Consider the following 22867-nt stretch of genomic DNA (forward strand, 5'->3'; position numbering starts at 1 on the left):
TAATAATGCAAATACAGGCGAGCGTTCTGCAGCGTTCGTACTATCTAATCTGCCTTCGAAACTCGCCAATATTCTACAGCTCGAAATATCTCGAAACGGTGACTCAACATTTAACGTGCATGTGAGAACAATTATCGATCGTCCGACTCTCACACAAAGAATTTACTGCTGTCAAAGGAAAACGACGAGTCTTCCTTTGAAAAATGTTTCATCTTTCACTGTGAAAGCGAGTTTAGCCGAGGAAGAAACGAACGATACTTGTTCTCCTCTTTCTACAAGAGCGCTCTCGTCTTTTTACGTCGTCGAACAAAATTAACGTGGCAATTTACGTAAAGACGATGGCACACGATGAAGTTTGAAAAGAAGCTACTTTCGCTTTGCGCAATACATACGTACTCTTCGATCTAAGAGTTTAAAACGAAAATCTAATTGTTCGACCTTAATTTTGTTCAGCGAAAGATCGCGTGTCGTTGAAATTTCTTTCTTGTAATTGTTTGATGATTAATCGTGGTTAAATGACGGTAATGGCGACTCGAATTAGTAAAATTGAACAACAATTTTTATTAACTTCATTCAGGTTTCGTTTATTAATCGTTTCGTTATAATTTGTAGAAGATTTATAACGAACATAATTGCAACCTTTGAGAAGAATAAATCGAGATATATAACTAGGATTCACGAAAAACACAGAATTATTTACACTTTCCCTCTAACGGCATAATCGATTAGCAAGCATTAACTTCGTTTCACAATTACGACATAAGCTGCCCTCGTTTTAAATCGTTCTAACGAATCTACTAATTTATACTATCGAGAATATAAATTATAGCTTTGATATTTTCTAAATTAAAAATTAAACACATCGATTCGTATGAAAGAGGAAAGGAAAATTGAAGCACATATTCTGCGTGTTTCGACAGATTCTTTTCTCAATTTCAAATCAAAAGATCTTTTTGAGAAAATCCACAAATTCTCAGAACTTTTACAACGGTCTCCCGTTTCTTGACTTTGCTCGATCGAATCATTCGGATTGCTCACGAGACTCGGCGTCTCCCAAGACCACAACAGAGCTAACAAGATAATCGTATCACCCTATATGAGAGCTAGTACCGAGTCATTTAAGCTCGTTAAGGTATCTGTACCGTGGATCGACTTTCTTACGATTTCTTTGAAATTTTGACGATTCGTCATCTGTAGTATATTATTTATAGTGAAAGTTTTAACGCGTAATTCCTGTAATAAGTTGCGAAAAATGACTTCTTTACTACTTACAAAAAACCGTTCTTACAAAGGTGTTAAACGACTAATACGTCGTATAAAATGGTTAGAAGAATTCTTTTTCGAGAGAAACTTGTCCCCCGTCTGCACCGTCTTCGGATAAAAGTAACGTGAAACGCGCCGTGTCGGTAATTTCGGTGTCCAAAATGCGATACTTTACAATGTGAATTCGCTTTTATGTCTATTATTGAATTAGAATTGAATTGGAAGTAGAATTAGTAGAAAGTACAGACAATCAAGGAATCTCTCGAGGGAGAATCTCAAACATGCGCGAAGAATACGACTTTCGAGTCTCGGCGTATTTTACTTTTGAGGAATATTATCGCGTTACAAATACCTTAAGCCTTTGTCACTGATGGAAGAAAGTTTCTAAACGATACGCGCCTTGCATCTAAACAGAAAACCGTACCAGACGAAGCTTCGTACTCGGCGCTCGATCAGATTTTTTCCAAGTCTCGGTAACAATTACACGCTATCGTTATGCCGCTATTTTCGATTTAAGATCGTGTAAATTCGCGAGAGAAATGGTTCCGTGATTCCGTGGTTCGTTCGATTGGCAATCGCCGTGAATCATGGAACAATCGCGAGTCGTTAATTCCGTTTCACGCTTGGTTCGTGACTCGTTTATTATTTATACGGATGTCAAGTCTAAGATAATATGTAAATTCGACGTTGACGTCTGTTTTTGTGCTGCTAAACGGACCGATACACGGCTGAGATTGCGCGGTTCGGAGATTTATACGTGGCCGCGCTCAAAGTCGACCGGAAGCCATTGCACGAAGCCATTCGGGTTCTCGGCCCGTATACGAATCCAACATCCATCGACTCGGTTTCTTCGAATCCTACGATTTATCGGATCAACAGGTACCGGCGATGATAAGATCGATCGTTTCTCAAGTTAAAAGTTCTCGGCAGAATTTTCAAAAAATTTTATATCGCTATATTTTGGATATTTATAACGTCGCTTCCACTAACGCGGTTTCCTTCGATCTTGCGATTTATCGGATCAGCGGACACTGTGATACTAAAATTGCTCATCTTTCAAGATAGAAATTCCTCGTAGAATTTTTAAAAGATTTAATATCGTTATATCCTCTCGATATTTATAAGAATCGGTATCGTTGATCGCTGCTTGAATTAATTGAGAAGGAAATATTTAAGATTTCATCGATATAATATAAAATATCTAACGATGGAAAATAATAAATGATAGAACAAACGTTCATAGACAAAGTCGGAAAGTTTTAGTGATTTTTTAAGTACTTGCGTACTTTTCAAAAGAGTAAAAAACAACTACGTATCTCTTCTTCCGGACACGATGATTTCCTCCCGCGAGAGATTCTCACGTTAAGCGAATACATATTCTACCGACAAGTATCGCAACAAGGATCTATTCTATTAATAAGTATCGTAAGGTAAACAAAGAATAAATCTGGCTTATAAATCTGTCGATTAAAATTTCGTCGAAATAAATAGACCTGTAACGTAGAATACATATTGAGCTTGACTGCATCGCTAATAGTTACTCGCAACTAATGTAATTATCCGAACCGGTTGGAGACGATCACCAGCGGTTTACCAAAAATGGCGGGTTCTAGTCGTTACGGGAAAGTGTCCGGCCACGTAGCACGCTCTGAATCGGTTCGAACGAGTCGGGAGAGGGCTCCTCCGGTTGCAACGAAAGTGAACCAATTTCTGATCGACCGCACGTTCCGGCGTGCACGCTCGAGAAGCTGAAACGCATCTCGTATCACGGTTCATGGATCGTGCACGACGAACGAAGAAAGAAAGCAAGAGGAGAGCAGGCAAGTGGAAGAATCTCAGGCTTGCACAATGACCCTAAGTGTACGCCGGAGAGCATACCGATCGGGGATCGTTTATTTTTTATACGGCTTGATATTTTTCTCATCCTTCTTCTTTTTCTTCTTTTCTTCGCTCTACCACAAGCTGTTTTAATTTGCGCGTAAAGATCAAAAGACTTTGAATTATAGCGATTTCGTAGTTTGTTGATTTTCCATAAATCGAAGAAATTTCGCAAGTGATTATTTGATTCGAGTAATCTAACGTATTCGTTGACGATCGATGATCTTTCGCAATTCATCTAAAATATTTTTCTTCGCGTACGAGGCAATAAATTCATGACAACTTGTGAAAGAACCAACTGTCTTTTTTTTCTTTTTAAATATACACGCAGTTTGTATAATCTTCCATCTGGGCATTTCGCGTATCTTTTAATTTGTTTGGCGGATGAAACGATAGTAGCCCTCTGAATCAACGATCACAGTTTAGTTGCCTATCTTTCTTTTATTTTAGAGCGACGTGTGCGTTGTCGATTGGATGTTTTCTGTCTGAGTCGTCTCTGCTATATCTGTGGCATTTAAGGTTTTTTACTAGCTTGTTTGCGATTTCTTGCGCGTAATTTGATATTTCCTTGCCGTATCTTGCGGTGAATTTTTCTACTTATTCAATAACGGTTCGGATTTTCAGATCATTTCTTAACTGTTCATTCCTGATATAGCAGTTAGCGTCGACTAGTTCTTAACGCGCTGTGTCGCAAAGCGTCTAATTTAACGATCGATTTGGCAGCTAGAACAAACTCAGCTTCCATTCATTTGCTTGATAAAAATGTCAATTTATATAAACATCCTATTCGTTACGCAAACAAATCAGTCCACTGATTAAGCCGGTTAAGTACTTATTGAAGTAGCCGAGTTGTAAAAATAAATTCGATTTTTGTTCCGTTTCAAGGCACACGGAACGGAGGAAAATGGCGGTTCCGATGAAAGAATCTCGCGCTTTCGTTCGCGTTTCTATAGCATCGCAACGCGTAATGAACACGGAGTAGTCGATTATACTACATTGTCGCCCATTAACGTGCATCATGGCAAGCATCGAGGTCTACCGGATCGGCGTTCGATCGAGGCCTGTCAGAATCAAGTAGGTTAATGAAAACCGTGTATATGTATAGCTTGCCTTCTGAACCGTGAATTTTTCTCAACTTTCCACCGACCATATACCTACTTTCTTCCGAAAATTTCCCAAGAGATGAAAAAGACGCGAAGATTTGAAAATTATTCCGCTCAAAGATAACCACGAACTTGTCTCAATTTCCTATCGATTACGCGTTGCTTTTTGGAAATTTCCCAAGAAAAGAAGAAAAGAAGAGGTTTTGAAAATTATGTCGTTAAAAAATAACAACGAAATTTGCGCAAACTTTCCATCGATCACGTATCTACATGCTTCCGGAAATTTCCCAAGAGACGAAAAAGGCGCCAAGATTTGTAAATTATTTCGTCCAAAAATAACTGTGAAAAAGTTACTAAGAAAAGATGGAAACGCGAAGATTTGAAAATTATTCCACTTAAAAATAATTGTCTCTCGCTAATGTTAATATTATGTAATATTACGTAATGTAATATTATTCTACACATGGGATAGCGTACTCCTTTTAGCGTTATGAGTTCGCACGAAGAAATTATGGTAATCGTAAAACCAATCATAAAACAATTAGTAACTCATAAAAGCGATGAAAAGAATTTTTGAAACTCTTTGGCTTGCAGCGTTTAAAAAACTTCATCCAACGAATTGAGATTTTTAATAACTTAAGTATCGCTATAAAAGATGGCCTTTTACTATGAATAATACTTCTTCGTTATAAAAGAAGCTACCTCCATAAAAGAAGCAAAAGCTTCGCTTAGTACAACTTATAAAAAGCAAAAAACGACTTTGCTCCTATATTTCCTTGCAGATTAACGTACGATCAGAATAGTAAGCGTGTCCGAAAAAAAGGATCATCGTCGGAAATTTGGGCAAAAATCGATAATTAGAGCCGAATTGTAGACAGTTACCGCGTTATCTCGATCGTAATATAGAGTTTTAACGTTCGGGCTTCGATCGCATCTTCGGATAAGAATTTCCTCGCGATTCACGTAACCGACGAGCATTTCTAAATCGCTTCGAACTGCGGAGTAAGATTCCAGATAACCGTAGGAGTGGTATTGTATCTGCGATAATTCGCGAAGTTGGATATTAAGAGCGAGACACTGACTGTTTCTACGCGATTTCGCGAACAAGTTTCTTCTATCTCTTTCCACGATTGAAGACGAGAGACGTATAAAAGACGGTGTTGAACTCTGTTAATTTAATAACTTGAGAATTTCAAAGAATATATATATACAGGATATTAAAAGATAGAATGATATTTCTATAAATAAAATTTTAGTGAATTCAAATTAGACGAGCGTGGAAATCGATGAATCTGCACCGTCTGTCATAAATGCTACGACGCTTATTAATGTTTTGCGAATTTTGTAAATTGCATCCTTTCCAATGCTTTTGATTTCTAGTTATTTTATCGCAAGACTGCTTTTCTATCAGCATGATACGTACCTTGCGATCCGAGGTATAAAAGAAATTGTTACGTCCAATGGGAGGATCTAGTTAACAGGTTAAAAAGTCTAGAGAATTATGAAATCCTATAAAGAGAATTTCTAATTCGATGGAATTATTAAGTAATCGTTACGAAATTCTCAGCCCATTCTCGTTAATACAATTAAACTCGAATCGCGTTTTTCAGCAGAATTCCAAAGAAAGGAGTCTCATAACCGATCGAAATTCCCGATATGTAGGGATCCATCGTTTTCCAAGCAAGAACGTATCCTCGGCTCGGGGAGACGCGATTACGTAGTCGGCTGTATAACCGCGGAAGTTCAATTAATTCAAATCACGCTATTCTGAAATGCTAAACAACGGCGACGTAAAAATGAGAGCGTAATAAGCGAAAGTCTCGCTTTATTCGGGTGAAAATTACAACCGTCTGAATTAATATTTCGCATCTCCAAACCCGCGACTGGATCAACCACGCGAGATAGTAATCGTTAATCAATACAGAAAAGATCGTTGTCCGTGTTTCAAAGACATTGGACTGTACCGATTGTTTCAAAAGATTTGGCATCACCACTGGCCAAACGTTTTAAGGCAATTATCGTGTTAATCTTAGAATTGGAAAGCATTAAGTATACAGTAAAGACATTACGAAGAAGTGGTATTTACACCGAACGAATTGCAATAGCTACGATACGAAGCTTACCATAGAGATCCTTAAGAATCTTGCCGATAACGGTGCTAATGGAATCTGAAAATGTTTAGAAGTGTTTGCAAGTGTCCGAATAAATACTTTCGTGAGCCTACATGTACTAATACGATATTAACGTTATTGCGTTGTTGTGAAAGAACAGATCTAAGGACGATGAAAATTTAGGAGTAAAATATAAAAAAATATCTATACCCACCGATAATAAATAAAATAAATAAGATGAGTTCGCAATAGGCGAAAGCCGACTCTACAAGAAAGTATTAACCTATTTATGTCGAAAAATCATTAGTTTAGAAGACATTTTAACTTTAATTTAACGTAAATTTAACATACGAAACGCGAAGACAACGTAAATTATCTTATTATCTTCCATACGTAAAATTTTCTTACGTTAAAGTATCTTCTAAATTATATCGACCTAAATAGATCAATATCTTTTTATTTTGCGTTATCATCTTTGTACGAGCTACAAATTCGGCCACCTACAGAAATATTAATTACACGATATTACGTCTCCTTTGATATCATACAACTTTTGTCAGGAATATTTTTTCGTATTTTTGATAGTCGGAGAAACAATCGCGTGTACGCTGTTGAAACGGATATATCGTATAAATTTATTATTAAATATTAATTATCGCAAGATGTCCGTGATATGATACGATAGCGTCTAATATTATTTTACGTTATATCGATATACAAATTTGTAATAATAAGATATCTGATATAACAGAAGTCATAGGTAATAATATCTCGCTAAATCAGTTACGTGATTTTGCCAAAATACCAACCGGAAGCCAAAGAACCGAAGTTAGCGGTGACGATACTAGAACGCAGAAACTCTCTGGAATAAATTTGCGTTAGAATGGCAGCTTACGGAAGTGCATACATATATGTATATAGAGACCGACGGAACTCGATCCTCAGAAAACGTGCACGAGAATCATCGTGAAAACAAACTCCATGCTCCTCGATGCCTGGGAACTGGGACAGAATGACGTTTCCAAGGTATATATCGGCTAGATCGATTATAAAAGGCAGACCGAAAGATTTCGTAGATCGGAAAGAGTCGAATAATACGGTAGAACTTTATTTATCCGAATTTCTCTCATTGATCGTAACGAAATTTTAATTGATACCATGTTCTATGGTTAAAGAATATTCGAAGAATATCTTATGGATAATTAATCGCGATTTCGGAGAAAGGCGATACAACAGTGTGGGTGCAAATTAAACGACAATTATCCGAGATCGTAAAGAAAGAAGAATATCTTTGTCTCAAAGCGATACAATGCGAATGCAACTTTTCGATTTCTTGTCAACGCTTCTGACGCTTAGAAACCTTTTTTTAGCTTCGGACGTAAAGCAGCGTGGAAGATTATACCGACAGTGAGCGTATTCGTCTAGTAAATCGTCAAAGTTCCCAGTGATTTATACGAATCTATATTTTTGCGTAATTCGTGTCTTACGACAGAGAAATCGCGATAACCATTGGAAAAGGAATGATTGCGTTCAGAAAGAACGAAAGGTAAACGTAATTACGTTGTTTCGCGACAGGATGGATCGCGTGACATTTCTACGACGATGACAGGATGAAAATGAACGTAGGAAGACGATTAGTCCGTGTTTAATCCGCTGGATTAGCGGGACGTGTCCCTCTGTGGCGTTAGATAACAGTTTGGCTCGATTGATGCACCCTCGTCCTCTTTTCGGATCGTTATTTATAGAGAGAAACTCGTAAAACGACATGGTGCTCCTACTTTTCTTCGTTCTTTGTTGCTTTGAGCCATCGAGAAGCTTCTATTATAGACGAAACGAGTAATTTAACAGAAACGTGACACGTATAAACAATGAATTTTCCACAAGATACTGGCACGGTGTTCGTTTCGGAGCAACGAGAAGCTTCTGCTGTACAAAAAATCATGGTAAATTCGATAAACATCAAGTCCGATTTATTTATTTATCGATCGTGATAAAAATAATTTATCTGCGAATCATCAAGAGTGTGAACAACGTGTATAGATTATAAACTCATAGGCACTTCCGTTAAAGTTAAAAAGACAACACAAAAGTTGCAAACACTGTTTAAAAAAAAAGGAGGAAACCACGGGACAAAACAATTTATAAACTCGCAGTTGACCGGTGACTTCGTAAGAAGAAGAGACGATAGGGACTCTTTATTTTCCTTGTACCGTTACCGTGAATCCATCCAGGAAACGACATTTATCAAACGTATACGTATACAGCGAGGAGAAATCGTTACGGGTTAAATAATATATTCCAGGCATGTATTATCATCTTTTCTTAAAGCGTGCATCGCGCAACATCAGCCGGATGGCGGATAATTGGCGGCGGTTACTCGAGTATCGTTATCGATGACATAATCCCACGATGGATCGTATCTATGCCTGTGTACACTATCGTTCAAGTGTCTTACATTAAGGAGAAAATTATTACATATCCATTTGATTTTTTAGAAAATTATCTTAAAAATTATTTATTATATTATATTATATTATATTAGTTATCTTGAAATTCTTCTATCAGAATTATACAAATTTATAGATACAATATAAATATAAATATTACTATATTTGACCTATGATTTATTTTTCGAAATATTAAGTAGTTGCTCCGTTTTCGACATTATCGAATTAAAAGTGGATACGACGTTTCAAGTTGGATTTATGTTAAGCTACTTAATTTTACGATGTTCGATGTTCATTTGTACTCTGTCTCTTATGTAATAAACGATATTTCTCATTTTTATACGCGAAGCACAGAATTAAAACGAAGCAAACCCTAGAACGAAGTAATTTAACTTGTAGGTGCCTAAAAAAGTATAGTGGCTCAAAAGATTAGAAAAACAGGGCTTTATTTTTAAATTATTAGCTTAAAATTATTAACTATATATTAGTTAGTCATACATTAATATCGCTAAATTTGTACCAGTAATACATTAGTAGCAGTCGTGTACTGTTAACAGAAATGTAAATATAATCGACCAAAGTGTCCACGTACATTTACGAACTACAGTGTACATACGTTCGCGAAATACTTTGTAATTTCCGGTTTTGCCAATAACAGCGCGCATCGTTGCGATTTTCCTGTGTCGTCATAATCGCGAAACACGACTGGTGATGTTTGTTGAAATTAATTTTGATTTGATGAAATTATTTGCTGCAACCCTGTGATGTTCTGTAGAGTGGCTATCAAGGAAATCCGTTGAAACGATTACGATTTGCAATGGCGACCAGCGACATCCGTGTCCTGGTTTCGAAGAACGAAAAGTTTCGTTTCGAATATTTCAATGGCACAAACGGACGGTTAAAATTATTTGCTTGCTTTCGATGAATCCGAAAGTCGTTGCAAATAATAAAACGGAATTATTTAATGCAATTTTGTTCACGAACGCATAGAAGGATAAAGGGTTAAAAAATAATTTATCAATCAAAGACTCGCAGTCTTTAAAGCTCTTATCTAATCTAAGAAGGAAGCAGAGGACGTAGAAATAATTTCTTTTTTACATTACGCGTTAAATAGAAAATTTACTTGACGTAACATTTTATCAATTTTCGACAACGAACGACAAAAGGTGTCGTTCTAGTCGAATATTTTTCAGCCCGGATACTATACCAGAGCCACGAAGAATAGCAAAAAGTAGAAATTATGGAATTTCTAGCGTTAACGCGATACAGTTTCCTCGTCTTAATTCCTGGACGTGTAAACTTCATCGAAACAAATGGGAGGAAGATCGATTCTCGGAAGAACTAAACTTAGACTCAACTAATGGAGATCTAGATCCAAGTCAGGCAGAAGCTAGACTCGACACAGACCCAATTCCAGTTAGGCTAAATCGTAATTCAGCCGGTTAACCCGGCCAAACCAGACGTAATTCAAAGTGATCCAGTCTTGAACCTAACGTGGCCTAGACCTAACAATCAGCCTACTTTTAAGACCTGTTAGACCTAACCCAGACCTAGGCTAGCCAAAGTACGAGGGATCGTGGTACACTATTCGCATACTGTACCGTTCGTACAGCGTTACCATCTGTTCCAAAAGTGTTACTCGCGTTTTGCGCGACAGCTGACGTGTGCCTCCTTTCGCGGCCTTAATTTTCTTTGCTCTAGCCATCGGCATTGACACAAATTTTCTGCAGTCTTCCATCTCTGCCATCGTGGTCCCGTCTGTTCTCCAGCGATTCGTTCGCGAACCAATTTTTTTTTCAATCGGCCAATTTCCTTCATTCTTCGTTCATTCCTGACGTTTGCGTCCTGTGGTTGAAACGGTTGAAGTAATTTTAAGAAAATCTGTAAGCTAGAATCGAGATGAGAAGTATTATAGATATTGTCAGTAGCGGTTCCTTCACGTGTCTCCTAAATTAGGAAAATTTGTTAACGATAAAAACATATGATCGAGTCAAAAATGGTTCAAAGAATGTCGACAGTGTGAACGTTACCTTTTTTTTTAGAAAACAATTGAGATCGTTACATAATCCTTCATTGTGTTAGAGTCTTCGAATTTTTATATTCCAACTTTACTTTTACGCTAACAAATAAAGATTATACGTATTAATAACGACTTCTTCGTATTTTCCCTCGATTTGATAAATTGCTTAACGATAGGAAAACACCATCGGATCGAAACTGATTTAAAAGACACAGCGGGGCAACTAACAGGATGGGCCGAGTAAAAGGGAAAAGGAAATTCTAGGCTGATTAATAGTGGAGGGAAACGCGACCTTGAGCAACGAAATCATCGATTCGAACTCTAGCGTCTTCGCGTCCGTAGAACCATTAAACGAAGAGAAATCTATTTGAAATCTATCCGAAGATCGAATCGCTCGTTAAATTGCAGATACGTAGATCTAACGAAGCTAATCAACCTTGTTTCCTGGCCGATCCCATCATTTCTTTCAATAGATCATTGTACAAACCAGTCATGGACAATTTTCTCCACGTAAATTGGTTAATTGAATACTTTATATTCGTACTTGCACATTTTGCCTTTTCTCCCGTATCAAACTACGTTAAGGCGTTCGTTAAATAATTATAATAATTAGTTCGTTAATTAATTAATGTAACCAGAATGTATCCGCTTTTTTTTCGAAAGCGTGTATTGTAACGTGGGACTCGATTCAAGATGATTCACGACGATAAGCGAAATATATTAATCGTCCCGTTTTCGTCCTTCTTTCCCTCGAATAACTATCGATAAGCGTAATAACTCGTTTTAGGAAGTGAAAGTATATGTACGTTTTTCGTGATTAAACTGTCCCTAATTTTTTCAGTATAATAGGAACGAATAAATTATGTTAATCTTATTGTAATAAATTCGCGTGAAAACTTATCTACGAAGAATATTCTTTGTAACTTGTAAAGAATATTACTCGGACGTTTCCCAACGATTTAATGTGGAATTTAAATATAAATCCGAGGATCTTCACTGGCATATTTATTCCTACATTCGTCATGAGATACCAGCGAGTTTTCCAGGGCGCGCAATATTCCCTTTCTACATTTTAAACGAGCAAAGAGGTAACCAAGGTGATGCTGCTTCTTTCTGAGATTCTGCCTCTTATCAAGCTGAATATCTAATACCTTTTTATATTCTATTCTTTTATGTACGTATTTCTCTAGAATAGTTACAAAGTCATTTGCGTTATTTACGGAGTTTCTTCGGTCCCGAGGCGCTTTGCAATTTATCTTATAATTTTGATTTGTATTATTAAATAGTTGCTGATTTTTGAATTGTAGATCAAGTAAAAGTACCAAACGTGATTTCCACTTTCTGTCGTTCCTCAACGTACGCCGTACGTAACAAATAGCACAATAAAAAATATCAAAATTTCACTCATTAAATTTTAACCGAAGTAACAAGATCAAAGTTGATTATATTTCTCTGAATAAATGCCAATGTCCATTATTCTTCGACCATTCGCTTATCGAAAATCATCGCTCAACGTTCCTCTATCAAATTCCAAGCTAGAGAAAAATATAAAAGACGACCGTCTTTCTTTCTCAAACGCCAATTTTCGCTACTCTTCGACGTTATATAACACATAGAGTACTAAAAATTTGAAAATTTTATAGAGAAGCAAGTTTATAACCTTCAAGTTCGTAGCGACTAACTAAAGATAGCAAATAGGACCCTGTTTCTTTTCAAAATGCTAATATCTTGCAGTGTTCGCTTATCGACCACGACATCAAGCATTCTATGTTTACACGAAAAAAAGCATATCGTCCGGTAAAACGTTATACTTGTGAAACCATTTGCATAATCTACGAGCGTTTTGGGAAATAAAGAAAAAATATGAGCGGCGTGCATGCGAAGTCGCGAATCGTTTAGCCGGTATAGTTGTTGCAGACGAAACAGACCGAGTCCGCGACTCGTTATATGAATTTTTAATATTCCGCGATCTCTTATGCCGGCGAAACGCTTCCTGTTTCGAAAGTCTCTGTCGGATAAAAAGCGCGGCAGATTCGAGTTTTATGGTGCACGACGTAATGGCGGCACGGCTGGCAAGCGTCTGCGGCTCGAAAGTGTTCCGAGAAAGGCCGATTCACGCGAAAACCGAGCGCATAACGATCCATTGAGCCGCGAAAGAGGCTTCTAAGATCATCGGAAGAAACGGATGTAATACGCGGAGTAATAGGATCGTTATCTTCTGCGAAACCAACTGTTCTGTTCTCCTCGAATTCTTTTTACGGGCCGTTTCTTCCACGACGCAGGAATTATTGGAAGATTCGAAGAAAAAAGAGAATATATTCTAACGTGAAAAAGTATCTCTGATGCAAGATGAGATGACCGCGTTCAGAATGTCCTGCTCCGATTTTCGAAATTACGACTCGAACGTGTCTTGCCAGCATACGTTTCTTTCGTGAAAATCATCTTTTAGTCGATAACAAACTTGCATTTTCCCGAAGATGTCTATTTTTCGTTCCAATTTTGATCTACCGTTCGTTTCAGACGGGAGCGTTCTTTTTAACGATTTCCAACACAATGGGACGATTTCTGGTATTTGTTGTGAAGCTACGGCGATCGAAAGTCGACGAGGAAGTCTTCGATATCTTTTACGAGTTTCCATTCTTAATCGTCAAACAGCGATATAGAAACCTGTGCTCAAACTCTACGGAATCAATCTAACTGCACTTTGGTTGTCCAGGATACATTTATAACTGAACGAACAGGGTTAGAATAACAACGAGTCATGCAACAGGGCTTCTAGCGTCGCGTGTACCGCAGGATCGTTCCGTTAAGCAAAGAAACCGGCGAAATATGGCTTCTGGCGGAAAAATCGCGCAGCTATCTGCTCCGTTGGTCAATATTTGTCGTGCACCAACGTCGATACTGGCTCAAGGCAGTTTCGATGCAAGGTAGACACATCCGGGAACAACGTTTTCCCTCTCGCTTTGCACGCGAACCAAATATTTCCGAATCGATGGTGAACGAAGAGATTATAATTACTAGATTGCGGATATTTACGCAAACTCGGATCTTTTTGATCCTATCTACAAAACAGAGATTTATTTTACCCATTAAACATCACGATATCTACTCTACTTTTAATATTTTATATTTTACCGTTTTATATTTTCGCTTATAATACGCGTTCTATGTATCTTTGCATATTTTATCTTTCATATTTACTATATTTGTTGACTATATAATTATAACGCAGTTACTTAGATCTTACTTTTAGTTAATTACTCGTCGTCGTCATCGATACACCATTCGCTTAACCATTCGATCGTGTGCATTTGGTTCGTCTGAATCCTCGCTAGGTTGCAAAATCAACGCAACAATAAAAATTCCATCGCATCGTAATCACTTTCGCAACTCTAAACGTTCCTTATTGATGAATTTTAAAGAACCACAAAAAATATCATTCCGCAGTTACGACAAAGACGCCGTTAATTCTGAGAAAATACGAACACTTTCGTAATTCTAAACGTTTTATTGCAATACTCTTGATCGATAAAATTTCTATAAAAAATATTTTTCTTACAACGAGTATCGCTTCCACGATTGCGACGGAAATTGCAAGATCTAAGGAAATACTATCACTTTCGTATCTATAAACGTTCTTTTTCGCCGATACGATTTAAAAAAGCACAGAAAAGTGTTTACAATCGCGATAAAAATGGCAAAAGTTCTAAAAGAATAACGAACGTTTATGAAGAACGCGAAGATACGTTTCTTGGAACGGAACTCGGCTATTCGACAGATCGAAATAAAAAAAGAGGGAGAAAATGGAGAAAGAGAGAAAGAAATGTTAATCGCTGGAATAGAAAATGAATTCGTAGGATCGTTGAACGCGGCAACGCGAAACGAGATAAATTTTATTTGGTGGATTCCTTCTGGCAAACACCCGTTACTATTTCCTTCTAACTGTTCATCTCGATCCGTCTGTATTCTTTCGATCGGCGCTGCTTTCGCCGACATCCGAAGAAAACTGGCGTTATTAATATTAATTATTTGCGTTTATCTATCGCCATTCGAACGGTACTTTATCGACGTCGATTAATCGATGAATAAACGTGTCGTCTCGATTATCCACGACGTGGATAGTAATTCCTACGTGAAAAACTTTTTATTTGTAGACCGTTTATCTTATCTAGTTAGCAACAAAATGACAGATTATGGGAATTAACAATATATCTTACTTATTTATCGAATTTACAGCCCGCTGAAAAGAACTTCATTTCCAGCTAATAATAGGTAGTCGCTCATCTACCTTCGGGAAAATTGCTCCAAGTGCGCGGATTTAGCTTGAACGGAACTGAAATTCGAATAGCATCGTAGGTTATCGAGCTTGTTCGAACATCTTACACGAATTTGTCGGCAATTTCTGTTGTCACGTTAACCAAGAGCTTCGACGCTGTCGACCGACGTTTCATAAACAACAGATTTTAAATGCCATTGTAACTAACAATTGGGCTAGCGTCAGAAAATAAGCTGCAACTCGATAACGACGCCATCGGTTTGTACGAACTTTTATTTTTATTTCACCGAATCATCCCCTGCCGTACTTTGCACGTGTTCTGGCTCAGTCTGCAAGCTCAGAAGTCTTTATCCCTTTTTCAAGACTCCCACGACGTTCCAGAAAACCATTTTGCCCGTGCTTTTACTTTCATTTACGTTTTTCCGTTTAGCGCTGTTCCTGCTCCACCGTTTTATTGAAAACCTGGAATCGTCCGCCAGACGATCTCCCCTTTGGCTCCATCAGTTCGTTCTATCCATTTTCCATCCACTCTTGCTCTTTCATATCCCGCTTTAACTTCTCTATTATTTTTCCCCGCTTCTCTCGCAACTTCTGATCTCACTCCGTATTTCTCTCTCAGCTTTCGTCAGATCGTGGTTATTACGAGGATTAATATGTATGCGATAATACGTATTTAATTTATACAACGACGAGTTGCATATTTAATTTCGATGTATTTTAAATTTCTATATCTGTTGATTTTGTAAGAGGACAATAAATGATCCTCTAGTCGTTACTTTACACATGTTACGATGTTTACGATTTAACGATAATTTATACATATTCGTAATATTCACGTGTTATTAATTATTAGATATTTATAGACTGGTTAGCATTATGGAAAATTATAATAAGTTCTTTAACAGCCGATATGACAATACCGAGAACAACGTTTCTATATTCTTTTAATTTGTTTGATAGAAATCTTCGGAGGAGTAAAGATACGAAAGGAAAGAATTTGACATAATTCTACTTATTAAGATATTATAAATTTAAATTAAACGTGGTCAATTACACGTAGCGACTGCTGCAGATGTTAATTAACCCAGGAAATTACGATCGATCTGTCAGATATAATACGCGTAAAATATTTTTATTAATTTTTTTTGTTCTTATTATAAATAGAAGGTCGTCGGAAAAGTTAAAACGATCCTCTTTTTACGAATTTAAAATATTACTTCCGATTAAAAAGCTATAAGCTGTACAAATATTTTTCAACTTCATTAAATGGAATTAATTACATCTGTTACCATTAATGACGTTAACGAAGCCTGTTACGTCAAGACATTATCTCATAGTGGTATATTTTCCTTTATATGTACATCTTCGTCTTCGTAGTGTTTAGATAGCTGGTGACTTTGATTATTGCGGCAACGCGTATACGCGTAACGTTTAATTTCGTGTATGCTTATTACGCCTTCGAGTTAATAAGCAGGGAAACAGTAGCAGGATTATAGTTATCAAAAACCTCTTCTTTACTCTTCTTTATACGAATGTCTACCTATGAAATTTTAATAAATCCGACTGATTTTTCGATTGATAAATCTTAATTTTCCCACGTGTTATAACCTTAAAGGATATTTACTAATTAAGTATCTAGGTAATTGTGATTCTATGGTGGAAATGCGCGAAATCTGCAATTCATGAGACGCCTTAAGTAGATTTAGAAGTGCGACGGAATTAGCTGTTGAATTTATTTAACTGCTGTTATTACGAGATTAAAATAGAACCAGTTTGACACGTTTCTTGAGATCGTGGTCGAGTTCGTTACGGTACTTTTGCAGATTTTTTAGAGTATTTAAAAGAAGATATTAATTTATGGGATATTAATTCTATGATATACCGTGTCGTATAAAATTAATACGTTTCCTTGCTATTTCGAGCAAACGTAAGAGAACGTTTTATAATGGCAAAATGTATTACGCGTTAAAATACTGTTTAATAGTCTGAAATATTAAGTGGACGAACTAGAGTAGGACACTTTGCTCGGTGTCTGAAACTTGACTTCAAAGCTAAAACAATACTTTCTTTATGAGCCAAAATATGGGTCGAAACAAAGTATAACTAAGACACCGTATAACTTTAACACCTGATCCAATGTATATAAGAAAACCTACTTAACATATATAATATAAATTTCGTTCAGTTCATCGACGCCGATCGATTTTCAGCCGGTTGTGGCGCAAGAATTTTTAAAACGCGCGATATTTGACAATTTAGTCAGGTACGCCGATTATGTGCTCTACCCCTTTAAATAATAAACTAACTCCTTCTAACTTCTCAGGGAGAACGAGAAAACGAAGTCGTTTGGTTCAATCTTTAAAAAGTTATTCCTGCGTTTGAGAGCGTTTGATCGCTCTTGATTCAAAGTAACAGGTATTTTGAACGTTTCTAGGGAAAAAGTTCAATGAAAAAGAGTTAATGTTTATTCAAATGGAAGCTAGTTATCGATAAATGTCAAAGAAATTTCCCCGAATATTAAAATATTATAATTTTTTTGGCTACCAGTAACCACTATCGACCACTGGAATTTCATTTTGACTACCGATACTCATTATCGATAACGAAAAATTTGTTTGGTTACGACATCGGCGACAATATTTTTTCTGCTTGTATCGGACTATCGTCAATCGTTATACACGTTTTTTGCACTCGATATGCTTATCGGCGACCAGAATAAAATTCGGATTATCGATAATAATCGCTAATAATAATTTGTAATTTCTCGTAACTCTTATCCGTTATGAAAGTCTTTCGATCAAACCTATCAGTCGTCATATCGTAAGTTTGAAAATTTGTCTCGCGAGAATTACGATATCCGATGTGCCATAAGACGAAAAAAATCGGACGATTGCTGCGTTAGTCTATCCGAAACTCTATCTATACTGCACCGAGTCAAAATGACTCACCCTATATGACGTATGTTCCCTGCGGGTATGTTCCCATCTGTTGCCAATGTCCATGGGGTCCCGCAGGCATCTCCCACCCCGTAGCCACGTAAGTCGACCGATCGTTCCCTCCCTCTTTTCGTTTCCCCGCTGTTCCCGCGCGACGACCCTCCAACGGCCCCTATTCAAAGTCTTCGTCCGGCGTCTGTCGGCAGTTAGTCGCGGCACTTCCATCGTGAAACGCGTGTCTCCGCTTCGTTCCTAATTTCTCGTCAGCCACAGTGTCGTTAAACATCCCTCGTCGTCAACCCTGCGATTAACGCTGGTCAAGCTATTTTTATTCTTTATTGGTTGTATCAAGGTCTCGAGTGTTGATCGTGTTCGACTAAACAGTTTGGAGCATCGAAAAACTGTGCAACAGGTTTATTTCCAGTTGTTTCACATCTTGTTGTATTTATTCGTGCTTTCCGGAGAATTGATTCGAAGTTCTTTTGGGGCGGGGCAGGCAGAAATTATTTATTTTGTTCGTAGAATCGATTGAAGTTTTTCGAAGAAAGTGAATTTCTATAGCGCGATCGACTGTGCGGAATTTCGTTGATTCTTTTTGGTGAAGACGAATCGTTTTTGAGAGAAGATTACCACGAAGATTCTCGTGTTCTCAAGCTCTGCATCGAATACAGGAATCTAAGATCCTGCAATTACATTCTATTCCAAGTTTGATCAAGTTTCTGGTTCAACTGAAAGATCCCACCGAGAGTCTAAAATCCTGACAGTTTAGCATTTTAAAAGTTTAACGAAATTTTTACTAGGATTACGCTGAAACAAACATCGAACGAAAAGTTTGAGCAAGAGAGACACTTGGATCGAATTTTCGGTCGAATTATTCGGAAAATAAAATTCGAACCAAGGAATCTAAAATTCCGAAGCTGTAATACCGTGCCGATATTTAGAATTCTTGGAACCTAAATCTCTAGAAATTTCCTTGCAAAATAAAAATCCGTCGAATTTGGAAAACTCGAAAGAATCTTCAAAGAAATCTGCAACTGTGCAATTTTTGGCACACGAAAATTAGAAACTAAACGTTCGAGAAGAAAATTTTTAGACGAGCGGACGATTCGCGGGCAGCGGCCGAAATCCTCGTTTTTACAAGTTGGCGAAATTTCACAGAGTTTCGAAACGGAGGAAGAACGTATTGGAAGGCGAGGGGAAAAAGTTGGAAGAATTCGAAGGAGAATTGGAAGGAACGGTTAGGAAAAAAGAAAAATCGGCGAGGTTGTCTCGAAGGCCAGCTACCTGGCACAGATAATCGGAGGAGAAGAAAGTTTCGTCTGGGTGCTGTATCCGGTTAAAGACGTCGCCCACCTTCCTCGATCGTGTGCTCATCTTCGATCAATCTCGTAATTCCTCTTTCATCGTTCGGTTTCTTTGCTCGTGGGGAATTTCTGTGAAAGGAGAAAAAAGAGGAAAGCGAAGAGAGAGGTTTGGAAGCAGGAATGCCGGCCTGTTAATGATCTTCGCGCGCTTCTTCGCCGTGGAAACGGAAGGAATGAGAGGCACCGCGGGTGAAGTTCCACGGTGCCGATTGAATGGAGCTACTTCCAAGTGGTTTTGACCGTTTCTCGCGTTGGATGACTCGTCTCTCTCTCTCTCGTGAGTAGAATAAATATCGTTGCGATCGAATATTCGATTTCAATTTTCAAGTAAGCTTTACTTACGAAGCTCTTTAGAAAGAGTGCGACGCTTATTTGAAATAATAATTTCTAGGGAAATATTTCGAACAGCAGATCTTATAGATAACACGGTCGAACGAATGTTACGTTATCCATTTATGAGTAAAAATATTTTAAATTGATAATCTAGAACGGAAGAGGGCGAAATTTATTTGAAATAATTTTATAACGCATTAATACTACCGTATGATAAACAATATGTTCCAATCGATATTATGTTTTCTATTTGATCAAACGAAGAAGACCGAAACGAATAATCTGGAACGGAGCAGGGCGAAATTTATTTCCAATAATGATCTCTACGTAAATATTTTAAATAACTCGTCGACCTTACACCTTACCTTAAAAACCAGGAGAATAATAAATCGTGAAACAGATTGTTCGAAGAAAGCGTCGACCGGTTATTCGAACATTTTCTTTCGAAATAACATTTAAAAAAAGTAGCGAACTAGTAAAGTACCAAACTTCGACAGATGGTTACGAGTTACTCCAGACCTTTTTTCTTAGCTCTCTTCCGATCGTGTCGATCGTGTCGTTTCTCGTGGCTACGATCCTCTTTTTAATTTTTGCCTCGTATTTAAACATATCCATAACCGTGTCCATCTTGACTGAAATTCGCGTTGATTTCGTGACAGTTCTTGCATCCGTGCATCACTTGACCCAAATTAATATCGATGCCCGCCTAATTTCGTCCTGATCAGCTGTCAAATTATTATCGAGAGTTGTTCGAGGATTAAAGAAATTTCAACCGTAACGAACGATTAACGCCAATATTATCCTTGAAAGACGATAATTCTCCAGGCAAATAATTTGTCAGACCGGTTTTTCGGTGAAAGTAGGTAGCGATAATCGAATATAAAATTTGAAAATCGATTTGTGATTCGATCATTGTATCTTTGCTCATTGTATGCAAATCTTGTTACAGTTTATTCAGAAGTTTACTCAAGCAGGATAACGGAGAATTGTTTGGTCGTTTAAGAACCTCTTAACCTTGTCGTTGTATTACGGTAATACGCAAATTATCACGTATACGTCACTATGATTCATTGTCCGGTACAGAGAATTAGTAAAATAGAATGGTACTTTCGATTTCTGCCAACAGTCGCAGAATCCATTTATTCTTCGTTCTAAAATCAACCTCTAAATCTTCGATATTTTACGAAGTAACATTTCTAAAAAGTTTTCAAATACGAACTTCCTTTTCATATAATTAGCTATTCGGTTATAAATGAAATAATTTAGCCGGTTATCGTTTTATTCCTTTTAAGTCCTCGTTATTTTGATCTTATTAGAACGTGTTACCGATCTTTTCAAGACCAACATTCAACTCGTTTCCATATTGTTCGCGAAACATTTATTTTTTCCGTTTCCTTTTATTCCATAAATTATCTTTCGTTCTTTAAATATCCAGTGTCTTTTATTCAAAATAGAACGATCGAAAAGTTGTACAAATTTATGTTAAAACTCTTAGCCTCGTATCTTCTTAACGTGTTTCATTTTTATTTCAACCGACCAATTTTCTTCTAATTCCAATCTCACCCATTCTCCGACTTTCTCAACATTTACGCCATTTTTTCATCAAAAATATTCGCCACGCCTCGCCTTTCAATATCTCGCGAAGAAAATGCCAGAGGTGTGTGCGTGAACCAAAGGAAGAAACAGAGAAAGAAGGAAAGAAATCGGAGAACACGATAGAGAAGAATCGAATCGATCGTTTCGATCCAGCCTTTCAGAAGCTTACGGTTAGCACGATTGGCGAGAAGACGGAATTGCATCGGACTTACGTAATTATAACGCGATATCGCGTGGTGCAAGCTTTTCGATACGGACGGTTTCACGGTTAAAAGCAATTGTCCCCCAGAAAACTACCGTTAAAGTGATCGTGACCTCGATCGAGCCTCTATAGATTCTGTATAGATCCGCTTCTGGATCGTCTATATACGCCTGAACGACCGGACCGACGACTTTTTACGAAATCGCTGAAACCCCTTATCGATCTAAAACTTGACTCGCAATCGGAGAATTCGTTTCGATTTTTTCTTTAATTTCGCGTCCGATTTCGTTCTTATAATCGAAAATTTGACGATGATCGTTATCGACGTTCGCCTTTTTCGAGAGGACGTAAGTCGTATGATAGTTTTGAGAAAAATCGACTTTTAGTATTTAGCAACCAGGCATCGATTTCACGCACGTTCCAGATACAAACTGTTGTTACATCTCCAGTTTTAACGCGGATATTGCAATGTAAATGTTTAATGTATACACAGATAAAATATTTTTGCGCTATCCGGCAACAATGTCTCGATTTAAGCGAAAGTTGCATCCACGCTATTTTGTCTTAACGCGATAGAAAAACGAGAAAATACTTTGATATCTTTAATTTCTGTTCGATATGATTTAATATCTTTTAGCAAAATATTCATCGTAATATCGAATCTCGACTGTCTAAATTAATTGATATAATTGATATACGAAAGTTAGTGAAATATATTTTTATTGGTAAAAAATAGTTAATAAATAAGATAGTACTATTATCTGAAATTACTTTGCGAGAAAAATGAATCTCTGTTCTATAGCAATAAAATTTACCAACTAATTACCTAGTCCTCCGAGATTTAGATCAATTTCTACGAATAGTGAGCGAATAGAGGAAAAGTTTTTAAAATATTTGCTCGTTTATACGGTTGCTAAAGATTTTTGTGACAGAATTTCTTATCGCGTTAACGGAACCAATTGGAGGTCTTACCATACTTATTTATCGCTGTTACCTGTCGCAATCGAATTTCTTAAAATCACATACTTTGTACTGCTTATCTTCCCATATTCTTCTATCCATCGGCACATGTGCATTTGCGTAAGTTTTTAATCAATTCAAGCGTTAAATTTTAACAATTTCCGATGAAAATCCCTGGAACCAACGTTCGAAAACCTCGCTACGAAAATAAAAGAATTTCTACACCTTAGATACATATCATTATATAGTAGCTATAAAGGTATATATGTATGTAAAGTGATTTAATATCATTCAACAATTTCATGCTTCTCATCACGCCCCTACATCATTAATTAACTTGCTTTAATCTTGATAGTAAAACTATACTCGACCATAATC

General features: G+C 37.2%; 1 protein-coding gene across 2 annotated transcripts in view; it reads left to right on the top strand.

Moving 5' to 3' along the window:
• Positions 1-22867, top strand: part of LOC139993683 (uncharacterized) — a 65985-nt gene that overhangs the window by 25285 nt on the left and 17833 nt on the right. Inside the window, exon 1 of one of the 2 annotated variants that reach the window (XM_072015622.1) lies at positions 18226-19675. The exons of the other annotated variant lie outside the window; for it this stretch is intronic. The gene's annotated coding sequence lies outside the window, so the exon portion shown is untranslated. Of the gene's footprint in view, positions 1-18225; positions 19676-22867 lie in introns of those variants that run through there. 2 annotated transcript variants of the gene reach the window in all.

The sequence above is a fragment of the Bombus fervidus genome, chromosome 13 (assembly GCF_041682495.2).
Source record: "Bombus fervidus isolate BK054 chromosome 13, iyBomFerv1, whole genome shotgun sequence".
Lineage (NCBI taxonomy): Eukaryota > Metazoa > Arthropoda > Insecta > Hymenoptera > Apidae > Bombus > Bombus fervidus.